Below are 24,253 nucleotides of genomic sequence, written 5' to 3'. Positions count from 1 at the left end.
AGCATAATATATGTATCTATTTTGTTTAAAGCATGTTTATTGCATCATTATACAACGATTGAACTACGAAACTTATTTTGACATTACCTTCACACTGCCGCTAAGGAACAAGACGTCTTTTGTACTTCATGCAGTGTCATAATAGATACATAAAAGTGTTTTCAGATATGATATTACACACCATCTTCCAATATGATCATGACTCAGTTTTAGCAGTGAAAATAATCTCAGGCCAAAACTACAAGTCATATGCATGAAACCGAATGATTAGAGATATACATATCCAACTTGGACAAAGATCCAATGTATTCGAGGCGAGAAGAGCGATAAAATGTCTTATTTGCTGAATGACGTCAGCTTTCAACAAATCGAATGATACCCCATTTTCTATATGATCTGTACATGTGTTAATTACTCGGTGTATAATATGGCAGTATGAAAATTTTAAACTGCAGAAATTGGTTTATGCTTATGTCATCATGCACTCCACTACCGATTTGCTGACCGTTTGAGACGAAATCTAGATTTCTGATCATAACCATTTCTGACACTTTCGCACTTTCTCTCACTTCCATTAAAACCGGTCATTTTGACTTTGTAGCTGACTAATTATTGACCAAGAGATATTGGTCTTCAGGTCTCTGTGGCGCAATGGGTTAGCGCGTTCGGCTGTTAACCGAAAGGTTGGTGGTTCGAGCCCACCCAGGGACGATGACTCTTTTTTTGCTCCTCTTCATTTGACTTTTTCATTCTTGTCTACCATATTCCGGAAGAAAAAGCAAGCCTAATATGTGCACATATATTGTTTAAGGCATCTTTATTGCATTGTTATACAATGATTCAGCTAGGAAAATTTATTTTACATAACCTTCACACTGACGTCAAACAACCAGTAGGCTTATGTACTTAATGCAGTGTCGTAATAGATGCATAAAAGTGTTTTCAGATATGATATTACACACCATTTTCCAATATGACCATCACTCAATTTTAGCAGTGAAAATACTCTCAAGCCAAAATTACAAGACATATGCATGAAACTGAATGATTAGAGATAGAAATATCCAACTTGGACATAAATCCAATGTATTCGAGGCGAGAAGAGCGATAAAATGCCTTATTTGCTGAATGATGTTAGTTTTCTACAAATTGAAATTTACCCCTTTCTCTATATGATCTGTACATCTCTTAAATACGTGGTTTATAATATTTCCCAGTGAACATTTTAAACTGCAGAAATTGCTTTATGCTTATGTCATCACGCACTCCACTGCCCATTGGCTGAGCGTTTGAGACGAAATCTAGATTGGTGACCATAGCCATTTCTGACACGTTCGCGCTTTGTCTCAGTTCCATAAAAACAGGTCATTTTGACTTTAAAGCTGACTGATTATTGACCAAGAGATATTTCTCTTCAGGTCTCTGTGTCGCAATCGGCAAGCGCGTTCGGCTGTTAACCGAAAGGGTGGTGCTTCGAGCCCACCCAGGGACGATGACTCTTATTTTGCACCTTTTCATTTGAGTCTTTTATCCTTGTCTGCCATATTCCCGAACAAAAAGGAAGCATAATATATGTACATATATTTTTTAAATCATGTTTATTGCATTATTATACAACGATTGAACTACGAAAATTATTTTCACATTACCTTCTCACTGCCGCTAAGGAACAAGACGACTTTTGTACTTAATGCATTGGAATAATAGATACATAAAAGTGTTTACAGATATGATATTACACACCATCTTCCAATATGATCATGACTCAATTTTAGCCGTGAAAATACTCTCAAGCCAAAACTACAAGGCTTATGCATAAAACCGAATGATTAGAGATAGATATATCCAACTTGGACATAAATCCAATGTATCCGAGGCGAGAAGAGAGATAAAATGCCTTATTTGCATAATGATGTCAGTTTTCACCAAATCGAATGATACCCCATTTTCTATATGATCTCTACATGTGTTAATTACGCTGTGTATAATATGGCCCAGTTAAAATTTTAAACTGCGGAAATTGCTTAATGCTTATGTCGTCATGCACTCCACTACCGATTGGCTGACCGTTTGAGACGAAATCTAGATTTCTGATCATAACCATTTCTGACACTTTCGCACTTTCTCTCACTTCCATTAAAACCGGTCATTTTGACTTTGTAGCTGACTAATTATTGACCAAGAGATATTGGTCTTCAGGTCTCTGTGGCGCAATCGGTTAGCGCGTTCGGCTGTTAACCGAAAGGTTGGTGGTTTGAGCCCACCCAGGGACGATGACTCTTATTTTGTACCTCTTCGTTTGAGTCTTTCATCCTTGTCTATCATATTCCGGAACAAAAAGCAAGCGTGATATATGTACATATATTGTTCAAGGCATCTTTATTGCATTGTTATACAATGATTCAACAACAAAAATTTATTTTACGTAATCTTCACACTACCGACAAGCAACAAGTAAGGATATATACTTAATGCAGTGTCATAATAGATGCATAAAAGTGTTTTCAGATATGATATTACACACCATCTTCCAGTATGATCATCACTCAATTTTAGCAGTGAAAATACTCAGAGGCCAAAACTATTAGATACATGCATGAAACCGAATGATGAGAGATAGATATATCCAACTTGGACAAAGATCCAATGTATTCGAGGCGAGAAGAGCGATAAAATGCCTTATTTGCTGAATGATGTCAGTTTTCTACAAATCGAGTTATACCCATTTCTCTATAGGATCTGTACATCTCTTAATAACGTAGTTTATAATATGACCCAGTGAACATATTAAACTGCAGAAATTGCTTTATGTTTATGTCACCACGCACTCCACTACCGATTGGCTGGCCGTTTAAAGGAGACTAGGAAGAAAAATTTGCCTTTTATGTATGTAATTCTCTATAAATTTTAATTTTACTGTGATGTTTATAAATTATATATCGTAGAATGGTAGTGATTATATTGCGCGGAAGATACCACTATCGCGTAAATTGTCGAGTTTTTCCGAGCTTTGTTGAGACGATAGATGACGTGGTCCTGTGACGCAGTACTAGCCAGTCCTCAAATACAAACATACATGGCGAGCGAGACAAGAGGAGTGAAGGTTTGGGTTGCTCATTCAAAAGTTGAATATGTTTCCGAGTTATGCTCATAACTATATCTGTTGAACTGTGTGTTTAAGACCTGACAGCAGAAAAGTACAACAGTAAGAAGGTGCTCATATTTGATATCTTGGAATTTAAAAAATGCAATGTAATTTTTAAATAAATACTTATACATCGTGTGCTGTGCACAAATGTGATAAGGATTAAGTGATGGTGCCCAATGTAAAAATTAAAAATTTACCACAATGCAATAAATTCATTTAAGAATGATGTAAATGACATATTCATTACACAAGCCCGGACAGTTCAAGCCGGGAGGAAAACCTCCCGATTTTGGGGGCATTTCCACACCTACCTCCCGATCTCGTACTATCTCCCGAGTTTTTGCAGAGAACTCCCTATTATAACGTAAAGTTTAATTACCATGATTAAATTAAAAGAAGGAATAAATGAAAATATGTCACGCAGTATATGTGCCCCCAAAGAAATAATTCAGAATAAATATTGTATTCAGTAAACAGTGTTACACGCCTTAAGACTTAAACCTAAGGAAATAAGGTGGGATTTAAATGTGGGAAAAACAGATTTTAACTGTTAAAATGAAGTCCTAGGCATCGTAAGTTACAATAAAATAGGGCATCGTTTATTTTCCAATCAATACTGATGTTTACATATACATATTGTAGAACATGGTTTCTTTGAAGTATGTCGGAAGAGCAGTCCTTTTTACAAGATAAATGAATTGATAAGGATTAACTGTTAATTAGCCACACTGGCCTTATGCTTGTGTACTCAAGTCTAACCGTTAGCTATTATGCAGTTTAGCCACAGCTGACCAGAATAAGATACAAGGGTCTTGTCCTGGGGGATAATAAGGCGTATCAGAGAGGAAATGGCGCGTCCAATGGGTGCTCGCACATTGGGGCAAGGGATGGGGTCAACTGTAGCCTCCTCCAATTTCTATTGTCAGCCAGTTAAATTGAAACTTTGATTTTATAAATGACCTCTTTTCTTTTTAGTCGCTGCTATTTAAACATCCTAAGGGATAGTTTTATATCAGTTCCAATCATTACAGATTACCGTTTATACATACTACGTGTAACAGGCATAGACTGATTATTATTTTTTATTTTTAAATTTTTATTTAAGATTACTGAAAATTGTGTTTTCTCGAAACATGACCGTGTCAGTGGTTTAAAATCTTATTTTTAGATAAGCTTTCATTTGATTAAAATCAGATCTCAATTTCACCTAGGACAGTGGTGATTTGATTTCGATTGTGCCATGTTAAGGCATGTACGTCAACATCTTGAAAATACATTTACTCTTTTCATCAGCGCGATCAAAGTTTCCTCAGGCAAACAATTTTTTTCCGACAAACCCGACGGGGACCTAACTTTGAATAGAGGATGGGCCCGAACTAAAATTAAAGGGGCCCCGAGAGTCGGGCTATCATATTTTTTCCGGGTTCCTTTTCGTAACATTCCTTTAGAAATGTAATGATCATAGTGTGCTGTATGGTGTTGCTTTGAAATCGACTCGCTTGTAATAATGTATCCATACTTTCTTTATGCCTTTATTTTTGGAAAAGAAAAAGAAAATGTTGTCCACAGGCTTTTCTTAATGTGCTATTACACCCGTAAGTAACGCAAAACGGCATTGTCTTTTACTCTGGCAACTCCCAGTTGGGATGCTGGAGTCGCTTCTATGACGTCACACCCGAAAGTAACCGAATAGGCGCGGAAATTTTGCATACAAGGTCACGGAAATTCAGCTCCTAGAAGATATGCCAATATTTAAATATTGGCATTACGGTCGCGGATGATACTTCAGAATCAGGTTTTCTTCTATAGTGCTTTTATTATTATTCTGTATTTCCATTGGTTTCTGGTCTCCTTTAAGGCGAAATCGAGATTTCTGACCATAACCATTTCTGACACTTTCCGACTTTCTCTCACTTCCATTAAAACCGGTCATTTTGACTTTGCAGCTGACTAATTGTTGACGAAGAAATATTGGACTTCAGGTCTCTGTGGCGCAATCGGTTAGCGCGTGCATTAGTATACAACGATTGAACCAGGAAAATTATTTTCACATTACCTTCACACTGCCGCCAAGGAACAAGACGACTTTTGTACTTAATGCAGTGTCATAATAGATGCAAAAAGGTGTTTTCAGATAAGATATTACACACCATCTTCCAATATGATCATGACTCAGTTTTAGCCGTGAAAATACTCTCAAGCCAAAACTACAAGGCTTATGCATAAAACCGAATGATTAGAGAGATATACATATCCAACTTGGACATAAATCCAATGTATTCGAGGCGAGAAGAGCGATAAAATGTCTTATTTGCTGAATGATGTCAGTTTTCTAAAATCGAATTATACCCCTTTCTCTATATGATCTGTACATCTCTTAATGACGTGGTTTATGATATGGCACAGTGAACATTTTAAACTGCAGAAATTGCTTTATGCTTATGTCATCACGCACTCCACTACCCACTGGCTGACCGTTTGAGACGAAACCGAGATCGCTGACCATAACCATTTCTGACACTTTCGCACTTTGTCTCACTTCAATAAAATCCGGTCATTTTGACTGTAAAGCTGACTAATTATTGACCAAGGGGTATTGCTCTTCAGGTCTCTGTGGCGCAATCGGTTAGCGCTTTCGGCTGTTAACCGAAAGGTTGGTGGTATGAGCCCACCCAGGGACGATGACTCTTATTTTGTACCTTTTCATTTGAGTCTTTTATCCTTGTCTGCCATATTCCCGAACAAAAAGGAAGCATAATATATGTACATATATTTTTTAAATCATGTTTATTGAATTATTATACAACGATTGAACTACGAAAATTATTTTGACATTACCTTCACACTGCCGCCAAAGAACGAGACTTTTGTACTTAATGCATTGTAATAATAGATACATAAAAGTGTTTACAGATATGATATTACACACCATCTTCCAATATGATCATGACTCAATTTTAGCCGAGAAAATACTCTCAAGCCAAAACTACAAGGCTTATGCATAAAACCGAATGATTAGAGATAGATATATCCAACTTGGACATAAATCCAATGTATTCGAGGCGAGAAGAGAGATAAAATGCCTTATTTGCATAATGATGTCAGTTTCCACCAAATCGAATGATACCCCATTTTCTATATGATCTCTACATGTGTTAATTACGCTGTGTATATTATGGCCCAGTTAAAATTTTAAACTGCAGAAATTGCTTTATGTTTATGTCATCATGCACTCCACTACCGATTGGCTGACCGTTTGAGACGAAATCTAGATTTCTGATCATAACCATTTCTGACATTTTCGCACTTTCTCTCACTTCCATTAAAACCGGTCATTTTGACTTTGTAGCTGACTAATTATTGACCAAGAGATATTGGTCTTCAGGTCTCTGTGGCGCAATCGGTTAGCGCGTTCGGCTGTTAACCGAAAGGTTGGTGGTTCGGGCCCACCCAGGGACGATGACTCTTATTTTGCACCTCTTCGTTTGAGTCTTTCATCCTTGTCTATCATATTCCGGAACAAAAAGCAAGCGTGATATATGTACATATATTGTTTAAGGCATCTTTATTGCATTGTTATACAATGATTCAACTAAAAAAATTTATTTTACATAATCTTCACACTACCGACAAGCAACAAGTAAGGTTATGTACTTAATGCAGTGTCATAATAGATGCATAAACGTGTTTTCAGATATGATATTACACACCATCTTCCAGTATGATCATCACTCAATTTTAGCAGTGAAAATACTCTCAGGCCAAAACTATAAGATATATGCATGAAAACGAATGATTAGAGATAGATATATTCAAATTGGACATAAATCCAATGTATTGGAGGCGAGAGGAGCGATAAAATGCTTTATTTGGTGAATGATGTCAGTTTCTTACAAATCGAAATTTACCCCTTTCTCTATATGATCTGTAGATCTCTTAATTACGTGGTTTATAATATGGTCCAGTGAACATTTTAAACTGCAGAAATTGCTTTATGTTTATGTCATCATGCACTCCACTACCGATTGGCTGACCGCTTGAGACGAAATCTAGATTTCTGATCATAACCATTTCTGACACTTTCGCACTTTCTCTCACTTCCATTAAAACCGGTCATTTGGACTTTGTAGCTGACTAATTATTGACCAAGAGATATTGGTCTTCAGGTCTCTGTGGCGCAATCGGTTAGCGCGTTCGGCTGTTAACCGAAAGGTTGGTGGTTCGAGCCCACCCAGGGACGATGACTCTTATCTTGTTCCTCTTCATTTGAGTTTTTCATTCTTGTCTAAAATATTCCGGAAGAAAAAGCAAGCCTAATATATGTACATATATTGTTCAAGGCATCTTTATTGCATTGTTATACAATGATTCAAGTAGGAAAATTTATTTTACATAACCTTCACACTGACGTCAAGCAACAAGAAGGCTTATGTACTTAATGCAGTGTCATAATAGATGCATAAAAGTGTTTTCAGATATGAGATTACACACCATTTTCCAATATGACCATCAATCAGTTTTAGCAGTGAAAATACTCTCAGGCCAAAACTACAAGACATATGCATGAAACCAAATGATTAGAGATAGATATATCCAAATTGGACATAAATCCAATGTATTCGAGGCGAGAAGATCGATAAAATGCCTTATTTGCTGAATGATGTCAGTTTTCTACAAATTGAAATTTACCCCTTTCTCTATATGATCTGTACATCTCTTAATTACGTGGTTTATAATATGGCCCAGTGAACATTTTAAACTGCAGAAATTGCTTAAAGCTTATGTCATCACGCACTCCACTGCCCATTGGCTGACCGTTTGAGACGAAATCTAGATTGCTGAACATACCCATTTCTGACACTTTCGCACTTTGTCTCACTTCCATAAAAACCGGTCATTTTGACTTTAAAGCTGACTAATTATTGACCAGGAGATATTGCTCTTCAGGTCTCTGTGGCGCAATCGGCAAGCGCGTTCGGCTGTTAACCGAAAGGGTGGTGCTTCGAGCCCACCCAGGGACGATGACTCTTATTTTGCACCTTTTCATTTGAGTCTTTTATCCTTGTCTGCCATATTCCCGAACAAAAAGGAAGCATAATATATGTACATATATTTTTTAAATCATGTTTATTGCATTATTATACAACGATTGAACTACGAAAATTATTTTGACATTACCTTCACACTGCCGCCAAAGAACAAGACTTTTGTACCAAATGCATTGTAATAATAGATACATAAAAGTGTTTACAGATATGATATTACACACCATCTTCCAATATGATCATGACTCAATTTTAGCCGTGAAAATACTCTCAAGCCAACACTACAAGTGTTATGCATAAAACCGAATGATTAGAGATAGATATATCCAACTTGGACATAAATCCAATGTATTCGAGGCGAGAAGAGAGAAAAAATGCCTTATTTGCATAATGATGTCAGTTTTCACCAAATCGAATGATACCCCATTTTCTATATGATCTCTACATGTGTTAATTACGCGCTGTATAATATGGCCCAGTTAAAATTTTAAACTGCGGAAATTGCTTAATGCTTATGTCGTCATGCACTCCACTACCGATTGGCTGACCGTTTGAGACGAAATCTAGATTTCTGATCATAACCATTTCTGACACTTTCGCACTTTCTCTCACTTCCATTAAAACCGGTCATTTTGACTTTGTAGCTGACTAATTATTGACCAAGAGATATTGGTCTTCAGGTCTCTGTGGCGCAATCGGTTAGCGCGTTCGGCTGTTAACCGAAAGGTTGGTGGTTCGAGCCCACCCAGGGACGATGACTCTTATTTTGCACCTCTTCGTTTGAGTCTTTCATCCTTGTCTATCATATTCCGGAACAAAAAGCAAGCGTGATATATGTACATATATTGTTTAAGGCATCTTTATTGCATTGTTATACAATGATTCAACTAAAAAAATTTATTTTACATAATCTTCACACTACCGACAAGCAACAAGTAAGCTTATGTACTTAATGCAGTGTCATAATAGATGCATAAAAGTGTTTTCAGATATGATATTACACACCATCTTCCAGTATGATCATCACTCAATTTTAGCAGTGAAAATACTCTCAGGCCAAAACTATAAGATATATGCATGAAAACGAATGATTAGAGATAGATATATCCAAATTGGACATAAATCCAATGTATTGGAGGCGAGGGGAGCGATAAAATGCTTTATTTGGTGAATGATGTCAGTTTCTTACAAATCGAAATTTACCCCTTTCTCTATATGATCTTGAGATCTCTTAATTACGTGGTTTATAATATGGTCCAGTGAACATTTTAAACTGCAGAAATTGCTTTATGTTTATGTCATCATGCACTCCACTACCGATTGGCTGACCGTTTGAGACGAAATCTAGATTTCTGATCATAACCATTTCTGACACTTTCGCACTTTCTCTCACTTCCATTAAAACCGGTCATTTTGACTTTGTAGCTGACTAATTATTGACCAAGAGATATTGGTCTTCAGGTCTCTGTGGCGCAATCGGTTAGCGCGTTCGGCTGTTAACCGAAAGGTTGGTGGTTCGAGCCCACCCAGGGACGATGACTCTTATTTTGTTCCTCTTCATTTGAGTTTTTCATTCTTGTCTAAAATATTCCGGAAGAAAAAGCAAGCCTAATATATGTACATATATTGTTCAAGGCATCTTTATTGCATTGTTATACAATGATTCAAGTAGGAAAATTTATTTTACATAACCTTCACACTGACGTCAAGCAACAAGAAGGCTTATGTACTTAATGCAGTGTCATAATAGATGCATAAAAGTGTTTTCAGATATGAGATTACACACCATTTTCCAATATGACCATCAATCAGTTTTAGCAGTGAAAATACTCTCAGGCCAAAACTACAAGACATATGCATGAAACCAAATGATTAGAGATAGATATATCCAAATTGGACATAAATCCAATGTATTCGAGGCGAGAAGATCGATAAAATGCCTTATTTGCTGAATGATGTCAGTTTTCTACAAATTGAAATTTACCCCTTTCTCTATATGATCTGTACATCTCTTAATTACGTGGTTTATAATATGGCCCAGTGAACATTTTAAACTGCAGAAATTGCTTAAAGCTTATGTCATAACGCACTCCACTGCCCATTGGCTGACCGTTTGAGACGAAATCTAGATTGCTGAGCATACCCATTTCTGACACTTTCGCACTTTGTCTCACTTCCATAAAAACCGGTCATTTTGACTTTAAAGCTGACTAATTATTGACCAGGAGATATTGCTCTTCAGGTCTCTGTGGCGCAATCGGCAAGCGCGTTCGGCTGTTAACCGAAAGGGTGGTGCTTCGAGCCCACCCAGGGACGATGACTCTTATTTTGCACCTTTTCATTTGAGTCTTTTATCCTTGTCTGCCATATTCCCGAACAAAAAGGAAGCATAATATATGTACATATATTTTTTAAATCATGTTTATTGCATTATTATACAACGATTGAACTACGAAAATTATTTTGTCATTACCTTCACACTGCCGCCAAAGAACAAGACTTTTGTACTTAATGCATTGTAATAATAGATACATAAAAGTGTTTACAGATATGATATTACACACCATCTTCCAATATAATCATGACTCAATTTTAGCCGTGAAAATACTCTCAAGCCAACACTACAAGTGTTATGCATAAAACCGAATGATTAGAGATAGATATATCCAACTTGGACATAAATCCAATGTATTCGAGGCGAGAAGAGAGATAAAATGCCTTATTTGCATAATGATGTCAGTTTTCACCAAATCGAATGATACCCCATTTTCTATATGATCTCTACGTGTGTTAATTACGCGGTGTATAATATGGCCCAGTTAAAATTTTAAACTGCAGAGATTAGTTAATTCTTATGTCGTCATGCACTCCACTACCGATTGGCTGACCGTTTGAGACGAAATCTAGATTTCTGATCATAACCATTTCTGACACTTTCGCACTTTCTCTCACTTCCATTAAAACCGGTCATTTTGACTTTGTAGCTGACTAATTATTGACCAAGAGATATTGGTTTTCAGGTCTCTGTGGCGCAGTCGGTTAGCTCGTTCGGCTGTTAATCGAAAGGTTGGTGGTTCGAGCCCACCCAGGGACGATGACTCTTATTTTGTACCTCTTCGTTTGAGTCTTTCATCCTTGTCTATCATATTCCGGAACAAAAAGCAAGCGTGATATATGTACATATATTGTTTAAGGCATCTTTATTGCATTGTTATACAATGATTCAACTACAAAAATTTATTTTACGTAATCTTCACACTACCGACAAGCAACAAGTAAGCTTATGTACTTAATGCAGTGTCATAATAGATGCATAAAAGTGTTTTCAGATATGATATTACACACCATCTTCCAGTATGATCATCACTCAATTTTAGCAGTGAAAATACTCAGAGGCCAAAACTATTAGATATATGCATGAAACCGAATGATTAGAGATAGATATATCCAACTTGGACAAAGATCCAATGTATTCGAGGCGAGAAGAGCGATAAAATGCCTTATTTGCTGAATGATGTCAGTTTTCTACAAATCGAATTATACCCATTTCTCTATAGGATCTGTACATCTCTTAATAACGTAGTTTATAATATGACCCAGTGAACATTTTAAACTGCAGAAATTGCTTTGTGCTTATGTCACCACGCACTCCACTACCCATTGGCTGGCCGTTTGAGACGAAATCTAGATTGCTGACGATAACCATTTCTGACACTTTAGCACTTTGATTCACTTCGATAGAAACCGGTTATTTTGACTTTAAAGATGACTAATTATTGACCAAGTGATACTGGTCTTCAGGTCTCTGTGGCGCAATCGGTTAGGGCGTTCGGCTGTTAACCGAAAGGTTGGTGGTTCGAGCCCACCCAGGGACGATGAATGTTATTTTGCACCTCTTCATTTGCGTCTTTCATCCTAGTCTACCATATTCCGGAACAAAAAGCAAGTGTAATATATGTACATATATTGTTTAAGGCATCTTTATTGCATTGTTATACAATGATTCAGCTAGGAAATTCTATTTTACATAACCTTCACACTGACGTCAAGCAACAAGTAGGCTTATGTACTTAATGCAGTGTCATAATAGATGCATACAAGTGTTTTCAGATATGATATTACACACCATCTTCCAATATGATCATCACTCAATTTTAGCAGTGAAAATACTCTCAGGCCAAAACTACAAGACATATGCATGAAACCGAATGATTAGAGATAAATATATCCAACTTGGACATAAATCCAATGAATATGAGGCGAGAAGAGCGATAAAATGCCTTATTTGCTGAATGATGTCAGTTTTCTACAAATCGAAGTATACCCATTTCTCTATATTATCTGTACATCTCTTAATTACGTGGTTTATAATATGACCCAGTGAACATTTTAAACTGCAGAAATTGCTTTATGTTTATGTCATCATGCACTCCACTGCCCATTGGCTGACCGTTTAAAGGAGACTAGAAAGAAAAATTTGCCTTTTATGTATGTAATTCTCTATAAATTTTAATTGGACTGTGATGTTTATAAATTATATATCGTAGAATGGTAGTGATTATATTGCGCGGAAGATACCACTATCGCGTAAATTGTCGAGTTTTTCCGAGCTTTGATGAGACGATAGATGACGTGGTCCTGTGACGCAGTACTAGCCAGTCCTCAAATACAAACATACATGGCGAGCGAGACAAGAGGAGTGAAGGTTTGGGTTGCTCATTCAAAAGTTGAATATGTTTCCGAGTTATGCTCATAACTATATCTGTTGAACTGTGTGTTTAAGACCTGACAGCAGAAAAGTACAACAGTAAGAAGGTGCTCATATTTCATATCTTGGAATTTAAAAAATGCAATGTAATTTTTAAATAAATACTTATACATCGTGTGCTGTGCACAAATGTGATAAGGATTAAGTGATGGTGCCCAATGTAAAAATTAAAAATTTACCACAATGCAATAAATTCATTTAAGAATGATGTAAATGACATATTCATTACACAAGCCCGGACAGTTCAAGCCGGGAGAAAAACCTCCCGATTTTGGGGGTATTTCCACACCTACCTCCCGATCTCGTACTATCTCCCGAGTTTTTGCAGAGAACTCCCTATTATAACATTATGTCTGCCAATTTTCATTTCTCAGAAGAAGATAAAAAACAAAAAACAAAAACAAAAAAGCACCATACATAAATATATAGAACGTATACAATCCACAGATGCCATATTCTATTTTATCACTTGTGAATATTGTCGTGACGAAATAGTAAATATCACACTAGTTTTTTTCTCCAGTAAATAGAATGTTAAGATTAAACATTATTCACGTAAATTTCATACTTTTTCAAACACTACAACAGATTTGTAGTAATAAAAACATTAAAAAAATAAAATTGTCGCCAATTGGCCTAAATCCCATGAATGATCACTGTGAATGTGGCCTACGTTTCTCTGCAAAGAAAATCAATCTCCATTTCCACCAAAGAAACTGCCAGTTAACGCCTGACATTCCTCTACCGTATATGTAAAGTTTAATTACCATGATTAAATTAAAAGAAGGAATAAATGAAAATATGTCACGCAGTATATGTGCCCCCAAAGAACTAATTCAGAATAAATATTGTATTCAGTAAACCGTGTTACACGCCTTAAGACTTAAACCTAAGGAAATAAGGTGGGATTTAAATGTGGGAAAAACAGATTTTAACTGTTAAAATGAAGTCCTAGGCATCGTAAGTTACAATAAAATAGGGCATCGTTTATTTTCCAATCAATACTGATGTTTACATATACATATTGTAGAACATGGTTTCTTTGAAGTATGTCGGAAAAGCAGTCCTTTTCACAAGATAAATGAATTGATAAGGATTAACTGTTAATTAGCCACACTGGCCTTATGCTTGTGTACTCAAGTCTAACCGTTAGCTATTATGCAGTTTAGCCACAGCTGACCAGAATAAGATACAAGGGTCTTGTCCTGGGGGATAATAAGGCGTATCAGAGGGGAAATGGCGCGTCCAATGGGTGCTCGCACATTGGGGCAAGGGATGGGGTCAATTGTAGCCTCCTCCAATTTCTATTGTCAGCCAGTTAAATTGAAACTTTGATTTTATAACTGACCTCTTTTCTTTTTAGTCGCTGCTATTTAAACATCCTAAGGGATAGTTTTATATCAGTTCCAATCATTACAGATTACCGTTTATACATACTACGTGTAACAGGCATAGACTGATTATTATTTTTTATTTTCAAATTTTTATTTAAGATTACTGAAAATTGTGTTTTCTCGAAACATGACCGTGTCAGTGGTTTAAAATCTTATTTTTAGATAAGCTTTCATTTGATTAAAATCAGATCTCAATTTCACGTAGGACAGTGGTGATTTGATTTCGATTGTGCCATGTTAAGGCATGTACGTCAACATCTTGAAAATACATTTACTCTTTTCATCAGCGCGATCAAAGTTTCCTCAGGCAAACAATTTTTTTCCGACAAACCCGACGGGGACCTAACTTTGAATAGAGGATGGGCCCGAACTAAAATTAGAGGGGCCCCGAGAGTCGGGCTATCATATTTTTTCCGGGTTCCTTTTCGTAACATTCCTTTAGAAATGTAATGATCATAGTGTGCTGTATGGTGTTGCTTTGAAATCGACTCGCTTGTAATAATGTATCCATACTTTCTTTATGCCTTTATTTTTGGAAAAGAAAAAGAAAATGTTGTCCACAGGCTTTTCTTAATGTGCTATTACACCCGTAAGTAACGCAAAACGGCATTGTCTTTTACTCTGGCAACTCCCAGTTGGGATGCTGGAGTCGCTTCTATGACGTCACACCCGAAAGTAACCGAATAGGCGCGGAAATTTTGCATACGAGGTCACGGAAATTCAGCTCCTAGAAGATATGCCAATATTTAAATATTGGCATTACGGTCGCGGATGATACTTCAGAATCAGGTTTTCTTCTATAGTGCTTTTATTATTATTCTGTATTTCCATTGGTTTTGGTCTCCTTTAAGGCGAAATCGAGATTTCTGACCATAACCATTTCTGACACTTTCCGACTTTCTCTCACTTCCATTAAAACCGGTCACTTTGACTTTGCAGCTGACTAATTGTTGACGAAGAAATATTGGACTTCAGGTCTCTGTGGCGCAATCGGTTAGCGCGTGCATTAGTATACAACGATTGAACCACGAAAATTATTTTCACATTACCTTCACACTGCCGCCAAGGAACAAGACGACTTTTGTACTTAATGCAGTGTCATAATAGATGCAAAAAGGTGTTTTCAGATAAGATATTACACACCATCTTCCAATATGATCATGACTCAGTTTTAGCCGTGAAAATACTCTCAAGCCAAAACTACAAGGCTTATGCATAAAACCGAATGATTAGAGAGATATACATATCCAACTTGGACATAAATCCAATGTATTCGAGGCGAGAAGAGCGATAAAATGCCTTATTTGCTGCATGATGTCAGTTTTCTAAAATCGAATTATACCCCTTTCTCTATATGATCTGTACATCTCTTAATGACGTGGTTTATAATATGGCCCAGTGAACATTTTAAACTGCAGAAATTGCTTTATGCTTATGTCATCACGCACTCCACTACCCACTGGCTGACCGTTTGAGACGAAACCGAGATCGCTGACCATAACCATTTCTGACACTTTCGCACTTTGTCTCACTTCAATAAAATCCGGTCATTTTGACTGTAAAGCTGACTAATTATTGACCAAGGGGTATTGCTCTTCAGGTCTCTGTGGCGCAATCGGTTAGCGCTTTCGGCTGTTAACCGAAAGGTTGGTGGTATGAGCCCACCCAGGGACGATGACTCTTATTGTGCACCTCTTCATTTGAGTCTTTTATCCTAATCTGCCATATTCCCGAACAGAAAGGAAGCATAATATATGTACATATATTTTTTAAATCATGTTTATTGAATTATTATACAACGATTGAACTTCGAAAATTATTTTGACATTACCTTCACACTGCCGCCAAAGAACGAGACTTTTGTACTTAATGCATTGTAATAATAGATACATAAAAGTGTTTACAGATATGATATTACACACCATCTTCCAATATGATCATGACTCAATTTTAGCCGAGAAAATACTCTCAAGCCAAAACTACAAGGCTTATGCATAAAACCGAATGATTAGAGATAGATATATCCAACTTGGACATAAATCCAATGTATTCGAGGCGAGAAGAGAGATAAAATGCCTTATTTGCATAATGATGTCAGTTTTCACCAAATCGAATGATACCCCATTTTCTATATGATCTCTGCATGTGTTAATTACGCGCTGTATAATATGGCCCAGTTAAAATTTTAAACTGCGGAAATTGCTTAATGCTTATGTCGTCATGCACTCCACTACCGATTGGCTGACCGTTTGAGACGAAATCTAGATTTCTGATCATAACCATTTCTGACACTTTCGCACTTTCTCTCACTTCCATTAAAACCGGTCATTTTGACTTTGTAGATGACTAATTATTGACCAAGAGATATTGGTCTTCAGGTCTCTGTGGCGCAATCGGTTAGCGCGTTCGGCTGTTAACCGAAAGGTTGGTGGTTCGAGCCCACCCAGGGACGATGACTCTTATTTTGCACCTCTTCGTTTGAGTCTTTCATCCTTGTCTATCATATTCCGGAACAAAAAGCAAGCGTGATATATGTACATATATTGTTTAAGGCATCTTTATTGCATTGTCATACAATGATTCAACTAAAAAAATTTATTTTACATAATCTTCACACTACCGACAAGCAACAAGTAAGCTTATGTACTTAATGCAGTGTCATAATAGATGCATAAAAGTGTTTTCAGATATGATATTACACACCATCTTCCAGTATGATCATCACTCAATTTTAGCAGTGAAAATACTCTCAGGCCAAAACTATAAGATATATGCATGAAAACGAATGATTAGAGATAGATATATCCAAATTGGACATAAATCCAATGTATTCGAGGCGAGAGGAGCGATAAAATGCTTTATTTGGTGAATGATGTCAGTTTCTTACAAATCGAAATTTACCCCTTTCTCTATATGATCTGTAGATCTCTTAATTACGTGGTTTATAATATGGTCCAGTGAACATTTTAAACTGCAGAAATTGCTTTATGTTTATGTCATCATGCACTCCACTACCGATTGGCTGACCGTTTGAGACGAAATCTAGATTTCTGATCATAACCATTTCTGACACTTTCGCACTTTCTGTCACTTCCATTAAAACCGGTCATTTTTTGACTTTGTAGCTGACTAATTATTGACCAAGAGATATTGGTCTTCAGGTCTCTGTGGCGCAATCGGTTATCGCGTTCGGCTGTTAACCGAAAGGTTGGTGGTTCGAGCCCACCCAGGGACGATGACTCTTATTTTATTCCTCTTCATTTGAGTTTTTCATTCTTGTCTAAAATATTCCGGAAGAAAAAGCAAGCCTAATATATGTACATGTATTGTTTAAGGCATCTTTATTGCATTGTTATACAATGATTCAAGTAGGAAAATTTATTTTACATAACCTTCACACTGACGTCAAGCAACAAGTAGGCTTATGTACTTAATGCAGTGTCATAATAGATGCATAAAAGTGTTTTCAGATATGAGATTACACACCATTTTCCAATATGACCATCAATCAGTTTTAGCAGTGAAAATACTCTCAGGCCAAAACTACAAGACATATGCATGAAACCAAATGATTAGAGATAGATATATCGAAATTGGACATAAATCCAATGTATTCGAGGCGAGAAGAGCGATAAAATGCCTTATTTGCTGAATGATGTCAGTTTTTCTACAAATTGAAATTTACCCCTTTCTCTATATGATCTGTACATCTCTTAATTACGTGGTTTATAATATGGCCCAGTGAACATTTTAAACTGCAGAAATTGCTTAAAGCTTATGTCATCACGCACTCCACTGCCCATTGGCTGACCGTTTGAGACGAAATCTAGATTGCTGAACATACCCATTTCTGACACTTTCGCACTTTGTCTCACTTCCATAAAAACCGGTCATTTTGACTTTAAAGCTGACTAATTATTGACCAGGAGATATTGCTCTTCAGGTCTCTGTGGCGCAATCGGCAAGCGCGTTCGGCTGTTAACCGAAAGGGTGGTGCTTCGAGCCCACCCAGGGACGATGACTCTTATTTTGCACCTTTTTCATTTGAGTCTTTTATCCTTGTCTGCCATATTCCCGAACAAAAAGGAAGCATAATATATGTACATATATTTTTTAAATCATGTTTATTGCATTATTATACAACGATTGAACTACGAAAATTATTTTGACATTACCTGCACACTGCCGCCAAAGAACAAGACTTTTGTACTTAATGCATTGTAATAATAGATACATAAAAGTGTTTACAGATATGATATTACACACCATCTTCCAATATGATCATGACTCAATTTTAGCCGTGAAAATACTCTCAAGCCAACACTACAAGGGTTATGCATAAAACCGAATGATTAGAGATAGATATATCCAACTTGGACATAAATCCAATGTATTCGAGGCGAGAAGAGAGATAAAATGCCTTATTTGCATAATGATGTCAGTTTTCACCAAATCGAATGATACCCCATTTTCTATATGATCTCTACGTGTGTTAATTACGCGGTGTATAATATGGCCCAGTTAAAATTTTAAACTGCAGAGAATGGTTAATGCTTATGTCGTCATGCACTCCACTACCGATTGGCTGACCGTTTGAGACGAAATCTAGATTTCTGATCATAACCATTTCTGACACTTTCGCACTTTCTCTCACTTCCATTAAAACCGGTCATTTTGACTTTGTAGCTGACTAATTATTGACCAAGAGATATTGGTCTTCAGGTCTCTGTGGCGCAATCGGTTAGCGCGTTCGGCTGTGGGACTTCCGGTTATGACATCAGAAGGAAAACACGTTTGATGATCGCTCCGTGAATTTTCAAGTTTTTTTCCTTTAATAGACATTTTTGCTGTTTTAATTTGTTACAGGTACGTTGATAAGATTTGTTTGATCGCATTCATATATAAGTGAGATATATTTTGAGTGTGTGGATAACTTTATCCACCACACAAAATATTATTTTCTGTGACAATGAATACAAAGCCTGGTCGTGCTGCACGTGCAGCACAAGGAGCTGACTCACACTCTAATGACACCAGTGGAATAGCTAACAATAAGAATGGCATGTCGAGTAACATCGATAGACAGACAGGAGCTTCTCGTCGTTTTGGGAAAGAATGTACCGTGGTGATTGATGTAAAGGATGTGAAGAAAATAAAGGCAAGTGATATTGTTAGAAGTGTAGAAGAATTAACCGGAGATATGTCGGTCTATGCAGTTGTGCCCAAAGGTGCAAATTTGTATGAGGTCACACTACCGAGTAAGGAAGTAGCATATAATACCTTGTGTGGAATTGATATTGGAAGTGAACATTTTGATTGTACTCTTTTATATTCAGACACTATTATTGTGTCAATTCTTCATTTACCAGCATACATCACAGATGATGATATAAGTATGAAGCTCGGTGAATACGGAGTAGAACTTCTTTCTCCCATTCAACGCAGATATTATCCTGGAACTAGTGTAGCTGATGGGACACGTTATGTCAAATGTAAATTTCCACAGCAGGTAAAATCCTTGCCTTACAGTCTGAAATTTCAGACTGTCAATCGTCAACAATACTTTAGAGTATTACACAATAATCAAGTTAAGGTATGTTCTAGATGTCTTGATCCGGGACATGTTATAAAAGACTGCCCTGATTTTGTATGCTACAAGTGTGGGGAGCAAGGCCATGTAGCAAAAAATTGCACAAGGCAAAGATGTGAAAGTTGTGGAAGTTTTCCTCTTATGTGTACATGCAGGATATGCGACAAATGCCACAAAGAGGTGCAAACATGTATGTGTTACAGAGAAGCCATTGCAGGCATTCATTCGCAAGTTGATGATGATATGAGGGAAGACATATTGGAGTTACAGAGTGACGAAGATGATAAAGAAGAAATTGAGAATGCAAAAAAAGATAATGAGAGTGGAGAAAGTGGGGAAGAAAAAGAAAGAATTGGAGTTGATATGACCAATGTAGAAATAGAATCTGAGGAAGTAAACAACAATCATACAATTGGAGATGGATCGGGGACAGATTCAGATGATGACAGGAAGATGGCTGCAGACGTTGTTGAAAGATCAAACGAATCACGTACATGTCAAGAAAACGGTACTAATATCGAAAATTTCAAAGTAGTACAAAGGAGAAGGAGAAGGTTTAATCCAGTACCTAATATGAAGATGAATAGCATGCGACGAACACCTATGAAGAAATGATCAAACACTCAACATTTTTTAATACTTTCAATACACTCATCATAATCATGGCTTTAAATATTGTATCTCTAAATGTAAATGGCTTGCGTAATTTGAATAAACTAAAGTGTGTTTTAGAAATATTTAAAGAGAAAAGAGGCCATATTTTATTATTGCAAGAAACCTTTTGGGATGATGAGTTTGTTGAAAGTATTAGAGAAAATGAGATTTGGAATGGTGACATATTTTATAGTAATGCTGACAATAGGAGGGCAGGTGTTGCTGTTTTAGTAGTGAGAGAATTGAGAAATCAGGTGACACAAGAAATGATTGAAAAGGGTAGGATTTTACATCTTAAAATAGCTATTGATGATAAAGTGATTGATTTAATCAATATTTATGCTCCAAATGTTGTGAAGGAAAGGTTTAACTTTTTCATGAAGCTAAATACATATTTACATAACAGTACTAGTGATAGCACTATCCTGGCTGGTGATTTTAATACAACTTTAGCAGGTATTGATCGACATAACAAAGCCTTACATATTGATGATGTAGCAGTGCGTGAACTTTATAAAATTATTCATGATAGGAATATTACCGATTTATGGAGATCACGAAATCCTAGTACTCGTAGTTTCTCCAGAAAACAAGTTGTACTAGGCGAAATGAAGCAGAGTAGAATAGATTATGTTTTGATTTCCTCAAAATTGCATTCCAATGTGCAAAATATTTATTATGCAGATACATCCTTTAGTGATCATTCTTTTGTATACCTTAAACTAAATACCTGCAAAGTGGAAACAGGGCCCGGATTATGGATACTAAACAACAATGTTCTTTTTGAGGAAAAATATGTACAAAGAGTGAAATCAATTCTTACCGAAGGAAAAACTGAAGAAATGTATTTAAGGGAACCACTCATTTGGTGGGATAATGTAAAATACAAAATTAAAAAATTTTCCCAAGTATACTGTACAAGAAGAAATAAGGAAAGATTACAAGAATACTTTACATTGCAAAATAAATTAAAATCATTTTCAGAAAAAGTCGCAAATAAAGAAGCATATGACATTAACAAATATGAAGAACTAAAACATCAGCTAAGTGACTATGAAACTGATTTTTGTCGGGGTGCTATTTTGAGATCTAAGGCGAAATGGGCAATTGAAAGCGATAGAAATACTAAATACTTTCTAAATCTTGAGAAATATCGACACAACAAAAATGTAATCAATGAATTGATTGATGATGATGGTGTAATTATTTCAAATACAAGCGGGATCTTAGATGAAATACATCAGTTTTATAGTCATTTATATTCTTCGGTAACTGTTGATGATAATTGTACTGATTCACTTTTAAATTTTGTAAACTGTTCTGTATCTGATGAGGATAAAGATATGTGTGATGCCATAATAACAGTTGATGAAATACATACAGCTATAAAAGGGATGGCTAAAAATAAAAGCCCCGGCCCGGACGGATTGACAGTAGAGTGGTATTGTAAATTTTATGATTGTATATATGATATTCTGTTGCACATCTTTCAGAGTGTCAAGAATGACAATATTATGTCGAGATCAATGAGATTTGGGGTTATATCACTTATTTATAAAAATAAGGGGGATAATAGAAGATTGCAAAATTGGCGTCCTATCAGTTTACTTAATGTAGATTATAAAATTTTGGCAAGGATTTTGTCTACACGTTTAAAAATGGTATTACCCAAAATTATTTCTCAAACTCAGACATGTTGTATAGTTGGGAGAGATATTGCTGATACTATAGTCACTGTAAGAGATATTATAGATATGGTTGAGAGAGACAATCTTGAGGGATATATCTTAAAAATTGATCAAGAAAAAGCGTTTGACAGAGTTTGCCACTCATATCTGATTTCTGTTTTACGAAAGTTCGGTTTTGGTGACAATTTTATTCAGTGGATAAAGATATTTTATAATGAAATTAAAAGTAGTGTTAAATGCAATGGTCATCTAACGAAACCCTTTTTAATTAAAAATTCAGTCAGACAAGGTTGTCCTATATCAGCAATGTTATATGTATTAGCAGCAGAACCCTTAGGACTCGCTATCAAAGCAAATTCCACTATCAAAGGTATTCCACTCCCACTGTCTAGTAATACAAGTAAAGTTTTTCAACATGCAGATGATACAACCTTGACATTAGCGGACACACAATCCATTAATCAATCTTTTAATGTACTTGACTTGTATTGTAAAGGATCTGGTGCAAAGGTGAACAAGGAAAAGACAGAACTTCTGTGTATTGGATCTGGTAAACTTACTGATGATTATTGCAAACAATTACAAATTCAAATGTGTGATCAAGTCATCTTAATTTTGGGAGCTTATGTTGGAAAATGTGCAAAGTTATGTGAGCAACTGAACTGGAATGATAGATTGTCTAAAATTAAAAACTTATTGCAACTGTGGTCACAGAGATTTTTGACAATACAAGGAAAAGTAACAGTTGTTAATAACTTATTAGTTTCTAGAGTATTGTACATAGTGTCAGTTCAGCCTCTTCCTGATATGATTGCTGATGAATTGAAGCAATTATTTCTCAGATTTATCTGGTCAGGAAAGTCCCATTTGGTTCACTATTATACAATAATTGGTGATAAGCGAAATGGCGGACTACAGTTAACTGATATAAAGATGAAAATGTATGCATTCAGACTAAAATTTTTAAAAAGATACTTTGATGTGAATTGCCATGCTATGTGGAAAAATACCTTTGATCACTTTTTATCTACTGTCCTGAACATGAGGTTGACCAAAGAGTTGTTTCTCATGTCTTTAAATAAGCAACAATTGAATACCCTACCTATATTTTACAGAGAAATGTTTCATGCATGGGAAAAACTTAGAAATAATATCGATACAAATATTGATGTGAGGAATGTTTTTGAACAACCTCTCTTTTTAAATCCTAATATTACATGTGCTGGTAAAACGTTGTTTTTCGCAGAATTTATAGAAGCAGGAATTGTTCGTGTTCAGGATATTACATATGAATTTGTACCTGGAATATTACCTTATAGAGCTATTCAAGAAATGATATACAAATCAAATTCTGAGATCAAAACAGATAAGATAAAAGAAGACTATAATTGCATAATAGAAAGTATACCATTAGGCTGGAGAAATATTGTTGCAACAGAGTCAAAACCCACTGTAACCAATGGGAGAAATAATATGTTTCTCAGAGTTGATACAAAATTATATGACCTCTGTTTATGTACAACACAACTATTTTACAAGCTTTTATGTACGTTGATTTTTCAAGAACCAGCTTCTGTTTCCTTTTGGAGTAAGATATTTAGTTTGGAAAAGCATAAATACTGGAAATTGATACACCTACCTTTCAAGACCCCAGATTGTATAGATTTGGATTACAGAATAATGCACAATCGAATATTTACAAAAGAGAGACTAAAATACTATGGCAAAATTGATAATGACTTATGTCCAGTGTGCCAGTTGGAAACAGAGGATTTATTTCACATGTTTTTGAAATATCCTGAATTAAGCTCTTTTAAGAATTATATTGTATATATAGTTGAGATTCTTTTTAAAAATTGTAGAGTTGGTGTTCTCAATAGAACTTCTTTTGAACAAATGCTCATGATAGGATATAACAAAGAAACAAAATTAGTAAATAGTTATTTTTTGAACTACATTCTGAGCA

General features: G+C 35.9%; 16 non-coding genes across 16 annotated transcripts; all 16 read left to right on the top strand.

Annotated features, from left to right (window-relative positions):
• Window positions 1–637: 637 nt before the first annotated feature.
• Window positions 638–711, top strand: Trnan-guu (transfer RNA asparagine (anticodon GUU)). The gene has a single exon. It is a non-coding gene; the product is annotated as a tRNA-Asn (tRNA).
• A 707-nt stretch (window positions 712–1,418) lies between these two features.
• Window positions 1,419–1,492, top strand: Trnan-guu (transfer RNA asparagine (anticodon GUU)). The gene has a single exon. It is a non-coding gene; the product is annotated as a tRNA-Asn (tRNA).
• A 707-nt stretch (window positions 1,493–2,199) lies between these two features.
• Trnan-guu (transfer RNA asparagine (anticodon GUU)) lies at window positions 2,200–2,273 on the top strand. The gene has a single exon. It is a non-coding gene; the product is annotated as a tRNA-Asn (tRNA).
• Window positions 2,274–5,755: 3,482 nt separating this feature from the next.
• On the top strand, window positions 5,756–5,829 carry Trnan-guu (transfer RNA asparagine (anticodon GUU)). Its single transcript has one exon. It is a non-coding gene; the product is annotated as a tRNA-Asn (tRNA).
• Window positions 5,830–6,533: 704 nt separating this feature from the next.
• Window positions 6,534–6,607, top strand: Trnan-guu (transfer RNA asparagine (anticodon GUU)). The gene has a single exon. It is a non-coding gene; the product is annotated as a tRNA-Asn (tRNA).
• A 707-nt stretch (window positions 6,608–7,314) lies between these two features.
• On the top strand, window positions 7,315–7,388 carry Trnan-guu (transfer RNA asparagine (anticodon GUU)). Its single transcript has one exon. It is a non-coding gene; the product is annotated as a tRNA-Asn (tRNA).
• A 707-nt stretch (window positions 7,389–8,095) lies between these two features.
• Trnan-guu (transfer RNA asparagine (anticodon GUU)) lies at window positions 8,096–8,169 on the top strand. The gene has a single exon. It is a non-coding gene; the product is annotated as a tRNA-Asn (tRNA).
• Window positions 8,170–8,873: 704 nt separating this feature from the next.
• Trnan-guu (transfer RNA asparagine (anticodon GUU)) lies at window positions 8,874–8,947 on the top strand. Its single transcript has one exon. It is a non-coding gene; the product is annotated as a tRNA-Asn (tRNA).
• A 707-nt stretch (window positions 8,948–9,654) lies between these two features.
• On the top strand, window positions 9,655–9,728 carry Trnan-guu (transfer RNA asparagine (anticodon GUU)). Its single transcript has one exon. It is a non-coding gene; the product is annotated as a tRNA-Asn (tRNA).
• A 707-nt stretch (window positions 9,729–10,435) lies between these two features.
• On the top strand, window positions 10,436–10,509 carry Trnan-guu (transfer RNA asparagine (anticodon GUU)). The gene has a single exon. It is a non-coding gene; the product is annotated as a tRNA-Asn (tRNA).
• Window positions 10,510–11,213: 704 nt separating this feature from the next.
• On the top strand, window positions 11,214–11,287 carry Trnan-guu (transfer RNA asparagine (anticodon GUU)). The gene has a single exon. It is a non-coding gene; the product is annotated as a tRNA-Asn (tRNA).
• A 707-nt stretch (window positions 11,288–11,994) lies between these two features.
• Trnan-guu (transfer RNA asparagine (anticodon GUU)) lies at window positions 11,995–12,068 on the top strand. Its single transcript has one exon. It is a non-coding gene; the product is annotated as a tRNA-Asn (tRNA).
• A 3,887-nt stretch (window positions 12,069–15,955) lies between these two features.
• Window positions 15,956–16,029, top strand: Trnan-guu (transfer RNA asparagine (anticodon GUU)). The gene has a single exon. It is a non-coding gene; the product is annotated as a tRNA-Asn (tRNA).
• Window positions 16,030–16,733: 704 nt separating this feature from the next.
• Trnan-guu (transfer RNA asparagine (anticodon GUU)) lies at window positions 16,734–16,807 on the top strand. The gene has a single exon. It is a non-coding gene; the product is annotated as a tRNA-Asn (tRNA).
• Window positions 16,808–17,516: 709 nt separating this feature from the next.
• Trnan-guu (transfer RNA asparagine (anticodon GUU)) lies at window positions 17,517–17,590 on the top strand. Its single transcript has one exon. It is a non-coding gene; the product is annotated as a tRNA-Asn (tRNA).
• Window positions 17,591–18,298: 708 nt separating this feature from the next.
• On the top strand, window positions 18,299–18,372 carry Trnan-guu (transfer RNA asparagine (anticodon GUU)). The gene has a single exon. It is a non-coding gene; the product is annotated as a tRNA-Asn (tRNA).
• The last annotated feature ends 5,881 nt before the right edge of the window (window positions 18,373–24,253 follow it).

This window comes from Sinohyriopsis cumingii, chromosome 15, assembly GCF_028554795.1.
Source record: "Sinohyriopsis cumingii isolate HCF-2022 chromosome 15, ASM2855479v2, whole genome shotgun sequence".
In the NCBI taxonomy this organism is placed as follows: domain Eukaryota; kingdom Metazoa; phylum Mollusca; class Bivalvia; order Unionida; family Unionidae; genus Sinohyriopsis; species Sinohyriopsis cumingii.
Note: the sequence above shows the minus strand (reverse complement) of the source record. Positions and strands in the feature narration are given on the sequence as shown.